The sequence below is a fragment of the Sorex fumeus genome, unplaced genomic scaffold, assembly GCF_029834395.1.
Source record: "Sorex fumeus unplaced genomic scaffold, SorFum_2.1 ptg000029l, whole genome shotgun sequence".
Taxonomy (NCBI): Eukaryota; Metazoa; Chordata; class Mammalia; order Eulipotyphla; family Soricidae; genus Sorex; species Sorex fumeus.
Window position 1 is genome coordinate 3,687,789 of NW_026606086.1, and position 24,067 is coordinate 3,711,855.

The window sequence follows — 24,067 nt, forward strand, 5'->3', positions numbered from 1 at the left end:
TAGACCGCGCTGGGCAGGGTGCCCCCCCCCCACGAGGGAGATGTGGAGCCCGAAGCCTGAGCCCAACGCTACCGCTGGACCCAGACCCAAAGCCGCACGCCAGGGGCCCCCGCCCGCCCCGCCGGAGGGGCCGGGATCCCAGGCTGCCGTCCAGTCCTGCCGCCCCCGCCCCCGCCGCCAGAGCCCCGCGGACAGATGCCTCAGGACTGAGACCCCCCCGCGCCGGGGGTCCGCGCCCGCGGCCCAGGACTCGCGCGCCCTGCGCTCCCCGCCGCCCGCCCGCCTCGGCCCCCAGGAAAGACGGTCACGTGGGCTCGGTGTGAGCCTCTCTGGGCGCCGGGGGCTGGGATCCGCCCCGCGCGGGGAGACGGGCGCCGGGGGTCGCCCGCCTGGAGTCGCGGGCCCTGCTCCGCCCCCGCCAACCCACCTGGCGCCTCAGAGCTCAGGCATCCGGCCGGAGGCCCCCCAGGGACCGCTGCGCGGGCAGCGCCACCTCCTGCGGCTCCGCAGCCACGGGCCGGCCACTGAGGGGCGGGTAGGGAACCCTCGGGACGGGGGGACGCGGCCTGAGCAAGGCGCTGTTGGGTGCTGGTGGGCGGGACCCCCCCCTCCCCCCCCTCCCCCCCGCCCGGCAGGGCCCCGCACCTGTGCAGTTCGCTCAGCGGCCAGCAGAGGGCGCAGCGAGCCGATCACCGGCCTGCTGGGGCTGCTGGTCGGTCCCTCACTGGGCAGGACCCGGTGATGGCCAGGGGAACCCGAGGACCCCCTGAGACCGCTCCCAGGAGCCGGGGTGGGGCAGGGGGGGAACAAGCCCTCGCAAGGCCAGCTGGCAGTGCAGGGGAGATGACACCAGGGCGCCCTTGTTCCCCCGTCCCCAGCTTCCCGGGAGGGTCCCTCCAAGGGAGCAGAGGCAGCGCTGTGCCCCTGCTCTGCTGGGGGTCTGGGGGGTCTGTACAGCCCCCGGGAAGCGCTGAGTCTCGGAAGCCTGTGCCCTGGCTCCGTGGGGCACCCCCGGCGCCCCTAGCGGTATGGAGGGAGATGAGGGGGTGTGATGTCACTATTTTCACGTGACCGCGGCATCACGTGGCGGCGGGGCCCACTGGAGCCAAGGCCACGCACCTGTGGTCAGGCGGGTGAACCTGAACGTGCTGCGCGAGTTCCTGGACATGTGCGCGGGCAGCAAGCTGACAGCCGGGGCGGGTGGCGGCCTCTGGGTCTGGGGGCGCCACCCAGAGTTGGCAGCCCCGAGAGAGGGGGCGTTGCACTCCCCGCCCCTGTGGCCTGACTCTGGGAAGGAAAATGGGAGTGACCTGAGTCCTTCTCAGCAGGACGATTACAGCCCCGCGTCCAGGCACTCCCCGCTGTCCCCGTGTGCGGGGTGGCGCTGCATGCTACCCTGGGTACCACTTCTCCCAGCTGCCTGTTCCTCCACGGTTCGTCCAATCAGTTACGCCAAATGGGGAAAAAGGACCCTGGTGTCGCACAGGCGAAATGCTCACAGGCCGCTTGGCATTCGTCCTGGCCCCCAGTGACACCATCCTTGCCTAGGTAGAGGCGAAGGTCAGCTGGAGGCCTGACTCTCTCAGGGGCACCTGACATTGTCCCAGCTTTCCAAATACTCTCTCAGAATTAAGATACCTATGGGATACCTACACGAGAGGTTTTCATTTGATTGATGCTGGATTATATGACGCCTGTTACATGCTGGGTTGAACGGTTTCCTTGGCAGTTCACCCACGGGGTTCATGACCCCAGTCTGACCCCAGGACACTGCATACACACTCTTTGTGGATGACAGTGAATGTGCTTCCGTGGCCAGTAGCGCCCCTTGCCCTGACGCTGTTTTTCTTCAGGCCACAAAATAGGAGTGTGGATAGCTATTGCTAACGGCAAGTATTGTTTGTCCAGAGTTTGCAAATGACTGTTGTTTGCTGTTGGCCGTTATTGAAATCCCTTTTACTAAAAGAATGGGATGCTTCTCTCTCCCGCAGGCAATAGTTTGAGATGAGTATCTCACAGGACCATTTGGCTTGATTGCACAGTACTCACTTCTAAAGGTAAAAAGGTTTTGGTTATTATTATTTTTTTGAAACTGTCATTCTGGACTCTAGCAAGAGTAATATGATGTTCCACTTCTGGAGTAAGTGGTGTGCAGAGCTGTCTGGTTTTTAGAATCACTGACGCTGTTATGAGTGGTAAATGTTTTATCTTCTGTGGACCTTTTGTTTATTTATTTGAAGTAAAAAAAACATTTTATTTGGTGACCTTTAGGAAGAGGACGAGCGGAGAGAGAGAGTAACATTTCAGGAGAGACCGTGGGCTTCTCCAAAGACAGAGAGAGCCCCTACACACATCCCAACATTAGAAAGGAAAGCACAAAAGTCCCCATCTCAAGGAGAGCTGCGGGCACCGCATTTGCTCGGCTACATGGGCACAAGCAACTCAGGGGCTCGGGCAGCATAGGAGCCTTCAGTGGACCTTTCAAGGGTGGGTGTGCACCCCCCTCTTCTCCTTGACGGAGCGGCATGTCTTCTGATTGTTACTTCATGTGGCTCAAAGTTTTTCAGACACAGGATTGGTTACTTCAGCCTGAATTTATACACCTGCCTTTGGGGAATCTAAATTTTTATACTAAAGTGGTTTTGAATTTTATTTGGGGGCTCGTGCCAGGCAGTGCTCAGGACTTACTCCTGGCTTTGCACTTAGGATCACTCCTGGCAGTGCTCAGTGGACAGTATGGGGTGCTGGGGATAGAACCCCGGGTCAGCTGAATGCAAAGCAAGCACCTTCACCACTCTACTTTCTCCCTAGCCCCAGGTCTCCTGAGCACTGCCCCTGGGCACCTCCTGGTGGTGAGTCTTAGCAGTTCGATGAAGCTTGGTGCTGTGGTGGCAGGGATATCCCAGGCCACTCCAGTGGCCTCTCTTGGGATGCACATGGCAATGCTTGAGACCCTTGTGGTGCCAGGGGGCGAAGTTGGCAGTCATGTGTCAGGCATGTACCGTAACCCCTGCATTCTCTGACTCAACACTAAAGTCTACTGTGCTTTGGAGTGGGAGTGTTAGAACACCTGAGTTTTTGTTGTTGGTCTGTTTTGTTTGGGCCACCCCTGGCAGTGCTCAGACTTACCCCTAGCTCTGCACTCAGGAATGACTCTTGGTGGTGTTTGGGGACGGTGTGGGAGGCCGGCAATCCAACCCGGGTTGGCTGCCTGCAGTGATGTCCGCGTTTGGGTCGGCTGCTAAGCTTTAGGGGTTCTGTTCACCATTTGTATGTGTGCTTTCCTAGCAACATGAGGTGGAGAAAATGTTCACACTCAAAGGAAGCCGCTTGCAAGCAGCGGATGTCAAGAATATCATTTTTTTCGTCAGAGCCCGGCTAGAACTGATGGATATAATTGCTGAAAATGTGCTTAGGTATCTCAGAACTGATGCTTGGTCCATACGGAATCATTCCTCTAGTGGTTTTAGTGCTCATCAGGACACCTTTGCTTGCCAGCGCTTTAGGAAGTGGATCTTTGGACAGATGTGAGAGTGTGTCGGAGGAGAATGGGGGGTCAGGAGTAGGATACTCTGCAGCCAGACAAGGATAGATCCTCAGAACCCAGTGTGGTCCCCAAGTTTTCCAGGAGTGACTTCTGAGTGCATAGCCAGGAGTTATCCCTGAGCACCTGCATGTGTGGCCCAAAAACTATAAATAGAGAATGGGAAACTTTGTGGGTTGGGGCTTGGGGAGGCAGGGCAAACCACAGAAACCCACTCTCTCAGGACAGTAGGAAGCTCCGGCCTGTCTCAGTAGAAGGACCCAGATTTTTTTATAAAAAGAAAAACAGCTAGTGGTTCTTTTTCAAGTACTGAATACCATATGCTCAAATTTCATAAGCAACGTCAGGAGAAGCTGATTAAAATTTAATGCTGCAGCATTTATGGAGGAAGTGCACCAGCCCAGTCTGCATTACGTTTGATCGACGTGGCCCCTACGGACGGACTTAAAAGCATGCGGGGTACTTGCGCAAGATCGGGCACGGTGTGAAGCAACCATTTATTTTCCTAGAGACATTGCTTGATGAAATAGAAACATTTTTTTTTTCTGCAAGAAACAGATGTCCATTGCAATAACCCTGAGAGGTTTTTGGGGTTTTTTTTTCTCTTTTTGGGTGACACCCGGCAATGCACAGGGGTTACTCCTGGCTCTGTACTCAGGAATTACCTGCGGTGGTGCTCAGGGGACCATATAGGATGCTGGGAACTGGGAATCGAATCCGAGTCAGCCGCGTTCAAGGCAAACGCCCTACCCGCTGCGCTGTTGCTCCAGCCCCAACCCTGAGAGTTTTCATGTCCCATCAATGGCCCAAGAGAAGCAGCACTGCCCCTTGGCAGAGCACAGGTCAGCGGTTTCCAGAAAAAGCATCACATCAAGAGAGCAGGAAAACTCGAAACGTGGGCCGAGTCGGTAGTGGGGGGTTAGCTCATAAGCGTCTCTTTAGAGCCCACTGTGTGTCAGGCACAGGTGGGGCCCTGGGGAGCAGTCCTCGTGTCGGGGCCTCGGGCCAACGCACGGTCCTTCTCTTGCAGTGAAGACAGACGTGGCCCCACAAGAGATTTCCACATTTTATTTGTGCCCTGTCGTAGCCTGCTGTGTGAGCAGCGGCTGAAGGACCTGGGCGTCCTGGACTCCTTCATCCGTAGGGAGGAGTACAGTCTGGACCTCATTCCTTTCGACGGGGACCTTCTCTCCATGGAGTCGGAGGGCGCCTTCAGAGTAAGTTCAGTGTTTGCCCTTTGAACTTGACACTCATTTCTGCCTCTTTTGTGATGGTGACACTCACGCTGGCATTTTAGTGATTCCTGGAAGCGTCCAGTTTCTTCCTTTTGGGGAGAGATGGGAGTTGGTCCACACCCAGCAGTGCTCAAGGTTTACTCCTGGTTCTGTGCTCAAGGATCACTCCTGCGCATGCTCGGGGACCATATGTGGTGCTGGGGCTAGAACCCAGATTGGCTGCGTGCAAGACCAGCGCCTTCCCCTGTGCTGTCTCTCTGGCCGCTGCTCCTCTTGCTTATGGAGACCCTCCTGTTTCAACAAATTTGCTTAAAATTGTCGTTGCCCTTACTGAATTCTCAAAAATCAATTGGCCTTAAATGTGTTGATTTCTGGTGTTTCTCTGCTGCTGTTCGATGTTTGTCCTTGTGCCCGTCCCACCCTGACTTGACTGTGGCTGTGGAGGAAGCTTTGAGAGTGGAAGGCAGGGCCGCTCCAGCCAGAAAGAGTCAAGTCTGTCACTGCGTTTTTCCAGTTAGCCCTTTGTGAGTGATTTTGTTTCCATGACTCGCCTTTCCCCTTGATTGAGTCTTGGCAAGACCTGAAGACTTTTCTCTTACATTTTCATTTTCTAGAAATAAAATTGCTTACATTTTTCATTCAAACTCTTGAGGTTCTGCAGTGTGACCTCAGGGCTGGGTGCAGGGTGTGCGGGAAATTCTGTTTCTCCCACACGCCCGTGCCAGCCCGTTTCCTACTGGTTATTTTCAGCACATATTTATTTGTGATTTATTTGAGATCTCCAAGCCTGCACGGTTTGGGACTGGACCTGTCAGTAGCTAGACAGTTACACCCTCCAACTGCCGTGTAACCCAAACAACGGCCAGGATCCAGAGATTATCACAACAAGCTCCCGGGAGCGCGCGGCCGCGAACATTATTTACTTTTCTCTAAGTTTTCAGGGTACCTTAAATATCCAACCCACACGGCAGAGCCTGGCAAGCTATCCGTGGTCTATGCCTAATAGACCAAATTGATATGCCAAATCCAGTAATAAATGGATCTCATTTCCCTAACCCTGAATATGCAGAGTCGAGAAGGATATGGAAGGAGAGGCTGATAAAACACCAAGGCAGACATAGGCTGCCAAAACGCAGAAAAACAAAAATGATTGTCTGTACTTTTAATGCTCGTACGCTGGCATCTACTGCATCCATTGAAGACCTTATGGTACAAGCGCGAAAGATCAAGTACGACATCATTGGTCTGACCGAAACGAGAAGACATCAATCCCATCATGCTGTTTTCGACACTGGAGAAGAACTGTTCCTTGGAACATGTGATAAAAGAGGCGTCGGTGGTGTTGGTATCCTTGTCAATACAAACTTAGTCATGAGCATTGATTCATTCGAATGCCTAACAACCCGAATCGGACGATTACACTTGAATAAATGTGGCTCACTACCGGAAGTTTCTATCTTTGTTGTCTATGCACCAACATCCAGTTATGGTGAAAGAGAAACTGAGAAATTCTACATGGAGCTGGAGAAGTTCTATAAAGAAGATCACACCTTCTACAAGATCATTGTCGGTGATTTTAATGCCAAGATAGGACCAAGAAGATCAGTCGATGAACTCCACATCGGAACCCATGGCCTGGAATGGAACGAACAGGGTGACAGACTGTCTGAGTTCATCATGTCAACCAAAACCTTCCATGGTAACTCACAATTCCAAAAGGCTGAATCTAAACGTTGGACATGGGAGTCTCCCGATGGACGGTTCCACAATGAAATAGACCACATCATATTCAATCGGCGGTTTTGCCTAACCGATGTTGCTGTTGTCCCAAAATTACAAACGGGATCAGACCACCATCTTCTTCGTGCAAAATTCTACCTCACAGAACAAGGAGAAAAGAATGCAAGGTTTAAGAAGAGGACTCCCAGAACAACCACCAACTGGGAGCTCTTTGGCTCTATTGTGGCAACATGGGAAGATGCCGTCATTGACAACATTGATGAGGAATACCATCGAATGATTCAGCACCTCCATGATTGTGCAAGGAATGCCAAGAGATAGATAACCACAAAAAACCGTCTTTCTTCGAACACTCTTGAACTTATTCGCCAACGTGGCTTGGCACATGCCTCAGGCAACCACAAGCGAACATCCGAACTGGCAAAACAGTGCAGAGAAGCCATCAAGGATGACCTCAAAAACAGGAGATCTGCAGTACTGGTAGATGCAGCAGAAGCTGGGAAAAACATTCGTAATGCCCGCCTGTCCTTCACCAACTACAAAACCAAGATGACTGCCCTCCGACATCATGATGGATCTATCACATCTTCCAGAAGGGCAATGGAGAAGATTATTCATGACTTCTACTCAGATCTCTTTAATAGCCACATCCACTTGCCCACATACCACATACCACATGATGGATATGTCGTTCCCAATGTTCTCCCTTCCGAAATCCAACATGCCATCTCGTCGGTAAAGAAACAAAGAGCACCTGGTCCAGACAAGATCAGACCTGAACAACTGAAGAACTTACCATCAGTACTCATCAATACATTGGCTCGACTCTTCACACACTACCTGTCTGAATGCAAGGTTCCATCCCAATGGAAAACCAGCAGGACTGTACTACTATACAAGAAAGGAGACACCCACGACATTGGCAACTATCGCCCAATCTGCCTATTGTCTGTCATCTACAAACTATTCACTCGAGTCATCCTGAATAGGATTAGCAGAACGCTAGATGAAGGACAACCATGTGAACAAGCTGGATTCCGAAAAGGATTCAGTACCATCGACCATATCCACACAATAACCAAGCTCATTGAGGTATCTCGGGAGTTCAAGATGCCGCTCTGTCTAACGTTCATTGATTTAAAGAAGGCCTTTGATTCTGTTGAGACGGAAGCGGTCATGGAAGCCCTAGCCAATCAGGGCGTACAAACTCAATACATCAGGATCCTTCGTGAGCTCTATTGCGGATTCACTACCAAAATCTCACCATTCTACAAAGAAGCAATCATCCATATCAAGAGAGGGGTTCGGCAGGGTGATACCATTTCACCAAAACTCTTCAGTGCCACCCTCAAGAACATCATGCGACGATGGAATGGGAAAACATGGGAGTGAAGATAGATGGTCGGCAACTACACCACCTCCGCTTTGCTGATGACATCGTTCTAAAAACACCAAACATCAGCCAAGCGGCACAAAGGCTGAACGAATTTGACCGTGAATGTGGAAAGGTCGGACTACAGCTGAATCTTACGAAGACAATGTTTATGAGAAACAGCCTTGTTCCTGGCACTCCATTCGCTCTCAACGGAACCACCATCTCCGAATGCAACGGTTATATATACCTAGGTCAAGAAATCAACATGATGAATGACCTGGCACCTGAGTTGCGCAGGAGGAAGAGAGCGGCTTGGAATGTCTTCAAGAGCATTGAAGAAATAACTAAAAGGACAAAGAACCTCCAGCTACGAACACACCTCTTTGATTCCACTATTCTTCCTGCATTAACATATGCCTCAGAGACCTGGACCCTACGAAAACAGGATGAGAACGCTATTCGGGTCTCTCAAAGAGGAATCGAAAGAACTATGCTTGGAATATCACGATTCACTCAAATGAGAGATAGAATCCGGAGTTCGGATCTTCATCAACGCTCAAGAATCAGGGATGCTGTCTCATTTGCCAAGACATCAAAAATCAGATGGGCTGGACACGTAATGAGGTTTACAGACAACCGCTGGACTAGAGCCATTACTGATTGGATACCACGAGACATCAAAAGATCACGTGGACGCCCACCTATAAGATGGTCAGACTTCTTCGTCAAGACCCTAAATGATCGGTTTAAGGCTCTGCATGTTGCTAGAACGAACAGATACCATTGGGCTACGCTAGCACGCAACCGGGATGAATGGAGACATTACTGGCACCCACTTGAATAAATCGATGAATAACGGGGATTAAGTGATTAAGTGATAAGTGATTTATTTGTTTGCTTTGCTTTGGTTTTTGCTTGGGGCCTCACCTGATGATGCTCAGGGGTTACTCTTGGGGGTCCTCAGGGGTCCATATTTGACTCTTTGATGCCAGGGAAGCACCTTCCCACTATACTATCTATCTGGCTCCCGGAGTTTTTCTTTTTTAAATATTGTCTTTTTCTGAAAGGTTGTGTTTTGTTTGCAAATATGATTTTATATGTTTTGTTTACTATCTTTATGACAGGGAGCACTTCTGAAAAATTTCTCTTTCAAAGTGTCAGGTTGGCTCTTAGGGGCGCCCGGGCCAGAACTCTGGCTCTTTCTTCTGTGGGGTGAGGTTTCTCCATGCTGAGTCCCTTAAGATAATCTGTAGACCCAAAAGCATTGATTTATTTGAGTTTTCACCCAGATGTTTTTCCTATGGCACATTCTTCACTGGAAATAGGGAAAATTGGGCATGGCTGGAGTTCTGGCAGAACGAGTGGGGACCCCCCCCCGAAGTGTGTAACCACCACCTAGAGTGTGCGACCCTCAGCCTCAGTAAGAAAGGGAGGGAAAGGGAAAATAAATACCGGAATGAAGGGGAAGATGCAAGGGGGAAACACATCAGCTTGATAATGTCTTCTCAAAACAGCGTACTGGACCAGAGAGATAGTAATGTGGGTAGGGCACTTGCCTTGTCCCTTGCAGACCCGGGTTTGTTCCCTGGCACCCCATACGGTCCACCAAGCCCCACCAGGTATGACCCCCAGTGCCAAGCCAGGGAGTCAGCCGGAACCCGTGCACGGCCCCAAAGCTCCCAGTGCCTGTCTGCGCCCTCTGCGCCCTCTATCATTGGAAGCTTGTGCAGGTGTGTTTGAGACGGGACCACGTTTCCCTGCATTCCTTGGGCGTGTGAGTTGATTTGTGGTACTGCTGCTGCTGGTCTCAAGACACGACCTTTCGAGAACACAGGTGCATCACCAGATTTCCAGGCACCATTTCCCCTCGGCATGTTGGTCTCAGCAGCACCTTAAGAGAAAGAACCTGGGGCTCGCTTTGGTTCTGGGCTGTTGTCACCCAGCTCCCTGTGGGTTTCCTCACGTCTCTGGGCTTCATCCTGTGAAATCCCGAACTTTCCTGGGCTCCTCGATGTTCTCTCCCCACCCCAGTCATGAAGCAGGGTGGGGCTTGCATGGCCTTGTTTGGTGACAGGACACAGGCCTGCATGCCCCTCTGTAGTAATAGGGTACGGGCCAGCCTGCCCCTGTGTGGTGACAGGACTAGGGGTTGCCTTCCATCCGAGCCATTGCAGGTCTGGGAGCGGCCTCTCTGCTCCCTTTCCCAGTCAGCAGTGCAGAAGCGTTGAGGAAGCGGCTTGGTCACCCCAGCTGAGGATAGGAGCTGTCTCGTTCACACCCAGGGTTGCTCCTGGCCCTGCGTGGGCGGGGCAAGGCCATCCCAACAGACAGACCCAAGACAGGTCCTTGCCACGGGCCCCACATCCGCCCGTGGATGCTGCATTCACGCCTTCTCTCTCGCCCTGAGCCACGACGGCCCCCGAGCCCGCATCACCTGGGGAGCCCCGAGTTCAGGGCAGGAGGGACCCACACACCACCAGTTATGACCCTAGTGGCTGTTAAAGAGGAATTGCAAGGGCTGGAGCTATATACATTCGGAGGGCATTTGACTTGCACGCAGTTGACCCAGGTTCAATCCCCGGCATCCCATATGGTCCCCGAAGCACCACCAGAATAATTCCTGAGTGCAGAGCCAGGGGTATCCCCTGAGCCTCACCGGGTGGGAGTTGTTAGAGGTGTCTCTGTAGTAATACGCCGTTTTTCAAAATGAATGTTTTGTTTGGGTGCTCGGGGCTGGGCAGGGCCGGGCAGGAGCCGGCTTAGCTGTCCGCAGGCAGACACAGTTTCCACTCTGAACAGTCACCTGTGCCCCTGAGCAGTTTGAAAGAGGCCCCCTAATGCTTTCCTTCCACTGAATCTTCCTCTCTGCTCTGCTCCAATGCGGAGATTCTGGTCGTTTTCTGAGGACTCTTTGGACATCCCGACCAGGATATTTTGGACTTAAGTGTGAGGCTGCACCCCAGACTTGGCAGAGACATCCTACATGATCTTTGGGGATGTTATGCTCAATCTGGGCCAGGCTCTCTGGGAGGTCTCTCTCTGCACCCCGCCCTCAGTCTGCAGCCCTCGTCCTCACGCCTCTGCGGTGCACGCCTGTTGGCTGCTGCCTTAGACAGGGTCAAAGATTCCACGATGAGGGGCTGCAGCAATAGCACAGCAGGTAGGGCGTTTGCCTTGCATGCGGCCGACACGGGTTCGATTCCCAGCATCCCATATGGTCCCCCGAGCACCACTAGGAGTAGTTCCTGAGTGCATGAGCCAGGAGTAACCCCAGTGCATTGCCGGGTGTGACCCAAAAAGAAAAAAGATAAAAAGAGAGTCCCGCAATGGGCACCAGCAGTGCCGCCCCATCAGGTGGAGTGCAGGTGAAGCGCGTTGCGTGATTTCCCTCCTCTGCTCTCCGCACTTGCTGGATGAAGGGATTGAGGCACAGGAGAGATCTTGAGGCCCCGCTGGGGACCATGTGTGCTCTGTCAGCCCTGCTGAACCACCCGGCTGGGTGGCGCGTGCGTGCTCTTTGCTCTTTCTGGGCCAAAGATGTTTCTTTTTGTCTGTGTGTTAAATGGACCTTGTGGCCCTTCTCCGAGACCGTGGCTGCCCTCCTGCTGTCCCCTGTGACACTCGCTGCTGTATGTGGGAGAGGCTGCCTGCCCTTCCACAAGCCCAGAGTGTTCTGCTGTGTGGTCACGCGGGCAGGCGGAGGCCAGCCTTTCCTCGCCCGCCCAGCAATGCTTGCCCCCAGTAGAGATGCTGCCTTGAGGCCTCGGTGCTGACTCAGAGCCTGTGCCCACGCGCCTGGCCCTCTCCCACAGGAGTGCTGCCTGGACAGTGACTAGACGGGCCTGTACCACGCGACCAAGGGCCTGATGAAGCTGCTGGCCTGTACGGGACCATCCCCTAGATCTTCGGCAAGGGCGAGTGCGCCAGGGTGAGCCGGGGCGGGGAGAGAGGCCTCTCTCCTGCGGGTGGGGTTTGGGGCTCCACCTCACAGTGCTCTTGGCTCTGTGCTCGGGCCACCAAAATGAGTCTGTCTGCGTGCAAGGCGTGACCCCTGGCCCCTCTGCTGTCTCCCAGCCCTCTTTCCTTTTCTCTTTTCTGTTCTTTATCTTTTCTTTTCCATCCCTACTCTCCCTCCCTCTCTCGCCCTCTCCCTCCTCCCGCCCTCTCCATACCCTGCAGTGCTCGGGGCTCACTCCTGGCAGGGTTTGAGGGATCGTACGTGGTGCCAGGAATTGAACCTGTGTCAGCCACCTGCATGGCAAGCATCCTACCCACCATACTGTCTCGGGCCTATCTTGCTTTATTTTATTGTTCCATTTTTTTCCGCCTTATTTTTAAATTTTGGATTGCCGGGGTCTTTTTAGCTTCATTTTAAAATCCGCCCATTGCTAAAAAGGCTCTCCCTGACTCTGTACTTTGTTCCCAGCAAGTGGCCAATATGATGATGAGGATGAGGAGAGAGTTTACAGAAAGTCAGAATTCAATATTTCCTGTTTTTGATAACCTATTGTTGCTTGATTGAAATGTGGATTCATTAACGCCCCTTGCGACTCAGCTGACATACAAAGGACTCGTCGATGAAATTTATGGCTTCCAGAACAGTAAGTGAAGCGACATCATTTACTAATAAGTTAGCTGAGTAAAATCAATCTCAAAAGTGTCTGTTTTTAAAGGTGTGGCCTTTGTGTGTAAGTCAGAATACTTGAAAATGTCAGGCACTGACTTTCAGCCCAAGGTTAAAGCGAGCTCGAGCCAGGACACCATCGGGGAAACTGAGGCGAAGGCCTTGTGCAGAGGGCCATGCGGTGTGCAGCCCCGCTGCTCAGGCCGCCCAGGGAGGCGTGAGGAATAGAGCGTTTCTGAGGGGTGCCTGGGTCTGAGGTCAGGGGACTTTGGCCCCGGGTGTTAGATTCTGTAGCATTTCAGATCTGAGTGGGGGCTAGGAAAGCTCACGGGGCTAGTGCCAGGCGCACAGCCAGCACTCGGTTCCATCCACGCTCCTGCCTCATCCAGTGAGCACTGAGCTGGGAGTAGCTCCTGCTGGGATACAGTCTGAGAAGTTTCCCACAGTCTGATTGTGTCTTTTCTTCAGAACAGGGAGCCCTAGGCCGCAAGAGGGGTAACTCCGGCGACTTCAGGAGTGGCCCTGGCCGGGGGCTGGGGAAACAGCCCTGGGGATAGAGCCCCGGTCTGGAAGGACGGGGATGCAGCTAACTGCATGGGGTCTCTCTGGGGACACAGAGCCCTGCAGCTGCTGAGTGTTGGCCAAGTCCAGACAGTGCTGTCTGTCCAGTGTGCCAAGCTGGATATCGCAGAGTGGATTGCGATGGCATGTGTGTGTGTGTGTGTGTGTGTGTGTGTGTTTGTGTGTGTTAGTGTGTATGTCACTGCAGTGGTGAATGCGTGGCTCAGTGACAGCGGCCACAGAAGCAGAACAGGACCACACATGGAGGCATTTCCACACAACAAAGCGTTTTCCTGCTCTTTAATGATTATGGGGGTGTTTCCGGTTTGTTTTTTACCAGTTGTTCCAAAGGATAACTTCTTAAGTTGCTTCCTTTTGTGGGGACAGTCGTAAGCAGTGCCCAAGTCACTGTGGGGCTGATCTCGGTGATTTTCTGCTCTGTGGGGCCACTCCGTGGCCCTGGGGCCACCGGGGCTGTGCCTGGCAGCGGCTGGGGGTGATGCCACACACACAGTCCCTCCCCAGACTCCTGCTCCGAGCTTTCACTGGCACGGGAGCACCCCGTGCGAGGGGTCCCCACCTCCTGGTGCTTCTGCAAGTCCCTCGAGGGATCTGGCAGAGGTGCTGGGGTGGCTGGTGCGGAGGTGTGAGAGATGGGGCTTGTGGGGTGCCTCCGGGGGGGAAGGCGTTTTGGGAGCTCACAGTCTCTTCACATCACACACTTACTTCTGATGAAACATTTAATTAAGGGAGAGGGCTGGAGTGATAGTACAGCGGGTAGGGCATTTTCCTTGCACGCGGCTCAGCCCGGGTTCGATTCCCAGCATCCCAGAGTGTCCCCTGAGCACCACCAGGAGTAATTCCTGAGTGCAGAGCCACTAGTGACTCCTGTGCATTGCTGGGTGTGACCCCCCAAAAAAAGAAAAAATTAAGAGAAATCTGAAAAACAAGGAGAAATTGGGCTTCCCCATAACCCCCCAGCTCTGCGCCCGTGGCTGGACCGAGGGCGATGGCAGGCCCGTGCAGGAGCTGCGTGCAGGCTGCCTGGGCCAGCGGCTGCCCCTCTGCTTTGAGCTGGAATGCGAGGTCTGGCCGACCTCGTGTATCTCAGCATATGCTCAGGCCCCGGGTCCCGCGGCCACCGTGGCGTGCTGTCTCCAGACGCTGGTGCCCGGGCTGTTCCGAGGGGCTTAGGATTTGGAAAGCATCCGAGAAGTATTTTTCTTCCGTCGGTCACTTTCTCTCCCCACATTCTCTGAGGCAGGAGTTCTTGTTGTTGCTTTATGATTCTCAGCACCCACCCAACAGTGCTCAGGGCCCACACGGGGCAGTGCTCAGAGGAACAGACAGCTGGACTTGAGCGTGCGCTGCCCTCGATGACCTGTCTCTCTGGACCCACAGCAGTGGAGCTGATTGTGTGTAGACACGTCGGGATTTGTGTTGAAAGTGGAGGAGATGATTTTTTGAAAGGAACCAACTTGGAGCTAGAGGCAGTGCAGCAGTTAGGGTGAGTTTGGTCCCCAGGACCGCATATGGTTCCCTCAGTCACTGCCAAGAATTAGCCCAGAGCACAGAGCCAGGAATAAGCCTTGAGCACTGACAGGTTTGGCCCCAAAATCAGAGAAAGGAAACAGAAAGGAAAGAAGCCGTTGGAGCTGTCTCCCGCCCTCAAGCAAACTTCCATGCTGAAATGATTCCTGGGATCTTGTTTTTGTTTTTGTTTTTGTTTTTCTTTTGACTTTTCTTTTTCTTTTTTGGAGAGTATCTTGCCTGCATGGCAAAGTCTGGCAAGCTACCCGTGACGTGTTCTATATGGCAAACACAGTAACAAGTCTCAAAATGGAGACGTTACTGGGCCCGCTTGAGCAAAATCGATGAACAATGGGAGGACAGTGACAGGGGTCACACTTGGCAATGCACAGGGGTTACTCCTGGTGCTGCACTCAGGAGTTACTCCTGGCGGTGCTCAGGGGGCCATATGGGATGCTGGGACTCGAACCTGGGTCTGCCCCGTGCAAGGCAATCACCTTCCCTGCTGTGCTATCACTCCAGCCCCATCCTGGGCTCCTCTTGGCTTGTTGAAATGGCGGTATAGACGGCATGCACTTGCACGCGCCAGCAGGACAGACCTGCAGTTAGGCCACCCTGGGGCATGTTTCCTCTGGTGGCCCCATCCTGAGTTCAGTTCGGGCTGGCAGTGGCAGGAGGTGTCCTGCGGGCCAGGCCAGGGAAGCCGTGAGTGGAAAGCGTGAGCGTCCTACGCTCGTGCGCATCTAGTGACTCAAAGCCCAGTGCTCTCCCCTGACAGGAAGTCTCTGGAGTCTCACTTGGGTGTCCCCTCCCGTGCAGGTCATGTAAAGCTGCTACCCGAGAAATTCGCCCTGAAGAGGCAGGGTGATGGGCAGGACCTGCCCACAGAATCCAAGAAGCTGCCGCTGAACTCAGCCGAGGACCTCTACGCTGAGATCCAAGACCGCAACTTCAACGCCGTGGTCGCCGTGCTCAGCAAGAAGGCCAAGGTGATCTTGGCCGCCTTTGAGGTGACTGGGGCCTGGGGCCAGGCGGCAGGCGGGCTGTGGGCGCCCGGGGAAAGGTGGTGCCAGGCCCTCTCCTGGTGTCAGGTCCTTTGCCAGTCATCATCTGCACTCCCTGTCCCTCCCACCTTCCTCCTAGCTGCTGGCGGTGGCGGCATCTCCACTAGCTCCTGCATCTAGGGAATCCGGGTTCAGCCGGAGTAGGCTGGGAAGGCGTGTGATAATGAGAGCACAGTCCCCGGCCCCCAGCTTCGTTAGCACCTCGCGCCCTCCTGCTGCTCATTTAGTTTGGGTTCAGCTCACTTTTGAAACCTGAATCAGTAAAATGATAGAAGCTGAATTTTTTAACTCTGGGGGAAGTTTTTAAAAATCACTTTTTCCCTTGAAGGGTGATTTCCTGATTTCATCTTTTTTAGGAGTTATCTCCACAATATCAGTATTTGTATTTCTTTGGGTTTTTTTTTTGTTTGTTTTTTGATGGGAGGCACACCCAGAGGTGCTCAGGGCTAACTCCTGGCTCTGCGCTCAGGGATCACATCTGGTGGGCTGAGGCAACCACATGGGATGCTGGGGATCGAACCCAGGCTGGCCGCATGCAAGGCAAGCACCTCGCCACTGTTCTGTCACTCTGACCCCATGGTTGTTGTATTTCTGAAGTTGCTTTTGTCTCACTTGGGTTTTGTTCCTCAATTTTTTATTTCCTCACCGTGACTTATAAAGCTATGGATAAGAAGTGTCAGGCATTCACTGTTCCAGCTCCGAGCTCGCCATGGTGTCCAGTTCCCTCCCTTCCCGCTGCCAGTGCTCAGGGCTGGCTCCTGGCAGGCCTCGGGGTTCTGTGGGGAGGCCGGGCACTGAGCAAGCGCCTCCCACACTGTATAGCTTGGACCCAGGAAACGTTTTACACTTGATTTGCTATTGTTGAGGTCTCAGGCTATACGATCGTTAGCTTTTGTGGCTTCAAGGCACAGTTTGCTGAGCTCCACATCCGTGGCAGGAACCATGCAGTGTCAGGTGTGGCCTGTGTGGGCCCTGGGCTCCCTCCCGTCCACATGGTCTCCCAGTGCTGCAGGATGTGGCTGTCGCAGTAGCTGGACCCACCAACCTGCCTTTTCTATTTTCCTGTGGCTGTGGGATCTGGTTATAGTCTAATTCGTTTTGTGTCCATTTCTCACACTAAAAATTAAGTTGGGGGAGCCGGAGTGATAGCACAGCAGGTAAGGCGCTTACCTTGCATGCAGCTGACCTGGACTCACTCCCCAGCCTTCCATGTGGTCCCGGTGCATGCCAGGAGTGATCCCTGAGTGCCAGGCCAGGAGGAAAGCCGGGGCACTGCCTTGCACGTGATTCAAACATGCCCTGGGCAACCCAAAGACCCAAATTCTTAAAAATGCACTCTTGGCAACCAGGGCTGGAGCTGGGGCACATTGTGTGTGTGGGGGGGGCGTGGGAGAGTGGGTGGCCTGGGTGCATTCCCAGCACTGCTTTGGCTGTGTCTGGGGCATGCCCCGTGTGTGTGTGTGTGTGTGTGCGTGTATGTGTGTGTGTGTGTGTGTGCGTGTATCTGTGTGTGTGCGTGTGCGCACACGCACACACACAGGTGTGCGAGGCCCTGAGTGCTGTCCCCAGTACTGTCGTGACCTTCTCCCCTCCCTCAGGAAAGGCACAATGTCAAGACGGTGGGCGAGATCAAGCAGATTGTCTCCCAGCTACCCCACATGCAGGTGACACGGGGCTCCCTGGCCAACCACACCTCCATCGCCGAGCTCATCAGGGACGTAACGAGTGAGTGCCCTGTCCCGGGCTCAGGCTCAGGGTGTGTCACTGGCTCCCTGCTACTTCTGGGGTGGCCCCCGGCTACTTTTTCACTTGTGCATTGTTCCCTGTGCCAGCCGCTGTGTCCTCACAGAAATGTTCCGAGTGTGACTGTTGGGTTCTGTGGGGTCAGGTGGTGCAGCAGGACTCTCCCAGGCTCTGGGTGGCGCCAGCACTGCTTCGCCAGACCTGGCAATACTTGCTGAGGTTGGTTTCAGTCTGATGTGGCGAGGAGCTGGAGTTGGAGCGGTACTGCAGTGCCTGGCACACAGCCGGCCCGGGTTGGATCCCGGAGTCCCATATGGTCTCCAAAGCCTGCCAGGAGTGATCCCTGAGCACCACCGGGAGTGGCCCCCAAAGTAACCAAAGTAAAATGCCCTTGGGAAATTGCTTTAATTAGTGTGAAGGGGAAGCTGCTAGGGCCCAGGCCCTGGGGCTCTGTGTCTAGGCGCACCTCGGGGCACAGGCTGTCAGCCTCTCTGTTCTGGAATGTGCCTTCCCGGTGATGACTTAAACTTGGTGCTTGCTTGCTACTTTGCATGCCTTTGGGAGAAATGAGCATTTATCCCACTTCTGAGTTGCTCGTGTGTTAATTATATTTCAGCATCTGAAGACTTCTTTGATAAGTTAACCGTGGAGCAGGAGTTTATGTCTGGAATAGACACTGATCAGGTACGTGAAGACTAAAACTGTTTTAGCCGATAGTTAACGAGATTGGCAAACAGAACTGGAGGTAGGAAAGGAATCGCTTTGATTCCTGTGTCTGGCCTAAATACCTGTCAGGGCAGTGCAAAATGTGCGGAAAGAGATTCTGCCAAGGGATAGGTTTCTGTTGACCGGGGGTGGTGTGTGTGTGTGTGTGTGTGTGTGTGTGTGTGTGTGTGTGTGCGCGCGCGCATGTGTTCCATTGCTGTTTGCTGTCCTCAGAGAAACAAGACCCAGCCCTGAAGCCCAAGACTATTGAAGCCCATCAGGGATTATTTAAGAGCATGGGTTATATGATCCCTTTTCCTGTCTGCCTGTCAATAAATCCCGCATTCTCACTTTGCAGCAAGCAAGCGCCCAAATTCCCCACAGTCCCTGCTACTTTACTGATGCTGCTCAGGTGTTGCTGACAAGTGGGACAGTTGCACCCGCCCGTAGCCCCTGGAGCTTAGGTTGTCCAGGGAGTGTGGGCAGGAGCGTGAGCCAATCTCCAGCCTCTCCTTGATTGGGCCTCTCAGGGGCCGGGGAACGCCCAGGACTGCAGGCCCAGACCCGGCTCTCACACATGAATCTGCCACGACTCTAGGTCAACAGTTACATGGAGGACTGCATCGCCCAGAAGCATCCACTCATCAAGGTGCTCAGGCTCATTTGCCTGCAGTCGGTGTGCAACAGTGGGGTCAAGCAGAAGGTTCTGGATTATTACAAAAGAGAAATTCTCCAGGTCAGTGTTTCTAAGTGACTCATTTGCCAAGGGAGAAATTTATTAAAAAGGCAGTTGGCCTTGCATGTGCCCACCTGGGCTCGATCCCCGGCACCCATATGGGTTCCCTGAGCCCCACCAGCACTGATCCCTGAGCACAGGAAGTGGGGGGGGGCAAAAGCAAACAAAACAAAGGAGACATCTGCACAATAGCACGTCAGGAGGTGTGGTTGGCCTCCTTTTCTTACTCAGTTATTTCAGTACACTGTCATCTATCTTCCTTATGTTGGGCCCATGCATTCTGACTTTAAAGTGAAAATGTGGGGTCCAAAGAGCTAGAAAGGGGCTGGAGCAATAGCACAGCGGGTAGGGCGTTTGCCTTGCACGCAGCCGACCCTGGTTCGATTCCCAGCATCCCATACGTTTTCCTGAGCACCGCCAGGAGTGATTCCTGAGTGCAAAGCCAGGAGTAACCCCTGAGGATCGCCGGGTGTGACCTGAAAAGCAAAACAAACAAACAAAAAAAAAAAACCCAACAAACCAAGAGCTAGAAAGGGGTCAGGCACTTGCTTGCATGCTGCCGGCTATGACTCAAAATCAATAGTATCAAAATGAGAATGAAAATGTTTGCTCCCTCTTCGGAAGTGGGAGATCTAGCAGGCTCCCCAACTTCTCTGGCAGACATACGGCTACGAGCACATCCTGACGTTACAGAACCTGGAGAAGGCCGGGCTGCTGCGGCCCCAGCAGGGGGGCAGGAACAGCTACCCCCCCATCCGGAAGACCCTGCGCCTCTGGATGGACGATGTGAATGAGCAGGTGAGCCGAGTCTTCATGCACACGCATGCACATGCACGCCATCTAATAGGCGAGCTGAGCCTTCACGCACATGCATGCGGACCAACATACACACACAGACACATACATATACATACACACACACACTTCCCCAGTGGTGTGGCATCCTGCTGGTGGGAAGGCGCTGCCCTTGCAGAAGCCAGGACTGAGAGGGGCTTTTTGGGGGATGCTCTTTGAAAATGGGGGCTGGGGGGTGGGAAACGGGGGCCCTTGTCCACTTAGGCCTCAGGGCGGGGGAGGCTGGTCTGGACTCAAGGAAGCCTCTGGTCAGGGAAAAGGCCAGCCTCAAGTAAGAGGATTGGGGACCAACACAACTGACTCACTGTGGGCAGTTGGGGCTGCTGGATTCAGAGTCACTGTGAGGGGGGGTGTTTCAGACTGGGGGTGACTGTGATGCTGGGGGCTGTCACTCTCACCCTTGGGAGATTTGGGCTTGGCTGTGCCCTGGGGCCTCGCCCCCTGGAAGAATGCCTGAGAGTAGCTTGGCTGGGCTTAGAGCTCTCCACATTCCCTCCCTCCTGTGGGCCGAGTTTCTATAGGAGAAGTTTCTCACCAAATCGATGAACAGTTTTTCCTCTGTGGGAGTCGGATGGAATCTTTCCCGGGCAGACAGTTGAATGTTCAGACCCAGCGGTGCTGGGGTTTGGCCACGCACCTGCCCTCTGCACGGGCTGCCGGGCACTGGCACCTTCCAGCACACAGGGGCACCAAGCAGCTTTCTGAGATTGGTTTGAGACAGGACTCAGGGCCAGGAGAGGTGAGGGCAGAGCCATGCGTCAGCTCTGCACCACCAGGTCTGATCCATAAAGCTGTAGGGGCGGGGGTGGGGGAGAGAGAGAGAGAGAAAGAGAGAGAGAGAGAGAGAGAGAGAGAGAGAGAGAGAGAGAGAGAGAGAGAGAGAGAGAGAAGGAGAGAAGAGCGAGATTGGGAAATTGGGTAGAGGGTGGAGATGGCAGGGCTGAGCGGGGTAGGCTGGAGCACACTGTGTTCCTCCCCAAAGTCAAATCCAGGATGGCAGCGTGGAGGATGTTTGCCTTTAATGCGGCCAACCCAGGTTGTGATCCCTGAGTGCAGCACCAGGAGGGAGCCCTGAGCACCGCAGGGTATGGCCTCCGCCGAAACAAACAAACAAAAAGAGATCCCATGGCCCATTGGGCAGAGAGGAGTTGGTTGACTCCAGGTGTCGCTCTCTAATCCCCCACAGAACCCCACGGACATCTCGGCTATGCCTCCCTCAGCATGCGGCTGGCCCAGCTGCTCTCCCGGCCTGGTTGGCGCAGAATCGAGGAATTTCTGCACATCCTCCCGGGTCCCCACTTCGAGGTGCGGCAGCCGCTGCCCAGGTGCCTGCAGAAGAAACGTAGGTTTGTGAGTGATTTTGTGAGTGATTTTGTTTTCGTGACCCGCCTTTCCCCTTGATTGAGTCTTGGCAAGACCTGAAGACTCTTATCTTACATTTTCATTTTCTAGAAATAAAATTGCTTACATATTTCATTCAAACTCTTGAGGTTCTGCAGTGTGACCTCAGGGCTGGGTGCAGGGTGTGCGGGAAATTCTGTTTCTCCCACACGCCCGTCCCAGCCTGTTTCCTACTGGTTATTTTCAGCACATATTTATTTGTTTGCTTTGCTTTGGTTTTTGCTTGGGACTTCACCTGGTGATGTTCAGGGATTACTCTTGGGAGTCCTCAGGGGTCCATATTTGACTCTTTGATGCCTGGGAAGCACCTTCGCACTGAACTATCTGTCGGGTCCCCGGGACATTTTCTTTTTTAAATGTTGTCTTTTCCTGAAAGGTGGATTTTTGTTTACAAATATGATTTTATATGTTTTCTTTACTATCTTTATGACAGGGAGCACTTCTGAAAAATTTCTCATTCGAAGTGTCAGCTTGGCTCTTAGAGGCGCCCAGGCCAGAACTCTGGCTCTATCTTCTGTGCGGTGAGGTTTCTCCATGCTTAGTCCCTTAAGAGTATCTGTAGACCCAAAAGCATTGATTTATGTAAGTTTTCAACCAAATGTTTTTCCTATGGCATATTCTTCACTGGAAATAGGGAAAATTGGGCATGGCTGGAGTTCTGGCAGGCCGAGTGAGACCCCCCACCCCCCAAGTGGGTAACCACCATCTAGAGTGTGCGACCCTCAGCCTCAGCGAGAAAGGGAGGGAAAGGGAAAATAAATACTGGAATGAAGGGGAAGATGCAAGGGGGAAACACATCGGCTTGATAATGTCTTCTAAAAACAGCGTACCAGGGCCAGAGAGATAGTAAGGTGGGTAGGGCACTTGCCTTGCCCCTGGCAGACCCGGGTTCGTTCCCAAGCACCCCATACGGTCCCCCAAGCCCCGACAAGTGTCACCCGCAGTGCCAAGCCAGGGAGTCAGCCTGAACCCGTGCACTTCCCCAACGCTTCCGGTGCCTGTCTGCGCCCTCTGCGCCCTCTGCCATTGGAAGCTTGTGCAGGTGTGTTTGAGATGTGACCGCGTTTCCCTGCTTTCTTGTGTGTGTGAGTTGATTTGTGGTACTGCTGCTGCTGGTCTCAAGACACGACCTTTCTAGAACGCAGGTGCATCACCAGATTTCCGGGCACCCTTTCCCCTCAGCATGTTGGTCTCAGCAGCACCTTAAGAGAAAGAACCCGGGCCTTGCTGTGCCATCGGCCCCTGGGGTTAACGTAAACAAATTTTTTCTTAATACGGAATTATGGCTGGAGCGATATTACAGTGGCAGGGCGTTTGCGTTGCACGCAGCCAACATGGCCGACCCGAGTTCGATTCCTCCACCCCTCTCGGAGAGCCCGGCAAGCTACCAAGCGTGTCTTGCCTGCCCGGCAGAGCCTGGCTAGCTCCCCGTGACGTATTCGATATGCCAAACTCAGTAACAACAAAGTCTCCAATGGAGACGTTACTGGGCCCGCTCGAGCAAATGGACGAACAACGGGAGGGCCTTTACTTTTTTCACTTTACTTACGGAATTCTGGGTGGTGTGGAGATAGCTTAGAGGGCTAGAGCCCCAGCATCACCTGGGGAGCCCCGAGTTCAGGACAGGAGGGACCCACACACCACCAGATAAGACCCTAGGGGCTTTTAAAGAGGAATTGCAAGGGCTGGAGCTATATACATTCGGAGGGCATTTGCCTTGCACGCAGCTGACCCAGGTTCAATCCCCGGCATCACATATGGTCCCCGAAGCACCACCAGAATAATTCCTGAGTGCAGAGCCAGGGGTATCCCCTGAGCCTCGCCGGGTGGGAGTTGTTAGAGGTGTTTCTGTAGTAATATGCTGTTTTTCAAAATGAATGTTTTGTTTGGGTGCTCGGGGCTGGGCAGGGCTGGGCACAGCCGGCTTAGCTGTCCGCAGGCAGACACAGTTCCCGCTCTGAACAGTCACCTGGGCCCTTGAGCAGTTCGAAAGATGCCCCCTAATGCTTTCCTTCCCCTGAATCATCCTCTCTACTCTGCTCCAATGCAGAGTTTCTGGTCCTTTTCTGAGGACTCCTTGGACATCCTGACCAGGGTGGCTTAGACTCAAGTGTGAGGCTGCACCCCAGACCTGGCGGACCCATCGTACAGAATCCTTGGGGATGTTATGCTCACTCTGGACCACTCTTTGGGAGGTCTCCCTCTGCACCCCGCCCCCAGTCTGCATATCTCCACGGTGTTATATTTTTATTGTTAATTTTTTCACCCGGTGATGCACAGGGGTTACTCCTGGCTCTGCACTCAGGATTTACTCCTGGCGGTGCTCAGGGGACCATGTGGGGTGCTGGGATTTGAACCCACGTTGGCTGCATGCAAGGCAAATGCCCTCACTGCTGTACTATCGTTCCAGCCCCAATACTAGAAGCTTCGGCCTGGGATTCTTGTTCCTTCGGGTCTTTTGCATGGAAGGGCGGGTGTGAGTCAGAACTGAGCGACTGTGGGCGTTGGGGGGATTCTATAGCATGTGGGGTGCCCGTGAGTCTTCCGAGGCATGTGAGGTCGCCCCTGGCAGGTTCTGCAGGGCAGCTGGGGCTAGGACCTGGGTTAGGCCAGAGACCTGCCTCACCTCCGGTCACCTTCTCTCAGTCCTGTTTGCCGGCTTGCTCTTCTCTTCGAGCTCTTGCTAACTCTGATTTTTCCCCCTTACATGTGACAATTTCCTCTATCTGGATATTTTGAAGTTGAATGCCAGCGTGAGGTGGGTGACTGGGCTGGCTGATGACAGTGAATAGATGCCGTTTGCATATGTCCTGTGCCTTCAGGCTATATATAGTCTTGAACTGTGTCTGCAGCTCCTGACATTTTGTTTGGAACGAAAGACTGATTTTTATGTAACTTCCTCATAGAACGGTGTGTGGTGCTGCCCATCACGCCACAGCTCCCAGGGCTGGTGT

The 24,067-nt window shown here is 53.6% G+C and overlaps 1 pseudogene; it reads left to right on the plus strand.

Annotated features, from left to right (window-relative positions):
• The first annotated feature begins 1,028 nt into the window (after window positions 1-1,028).
• On the plus strand, window positions 1,029-22,320 carry LOC130024601 (vacuolar protein sorting-associated protein 33A-like; annotated as a pseudogene).
• Window positions 22,321-24,067: the final 1,747 nt, after the last annotated feature.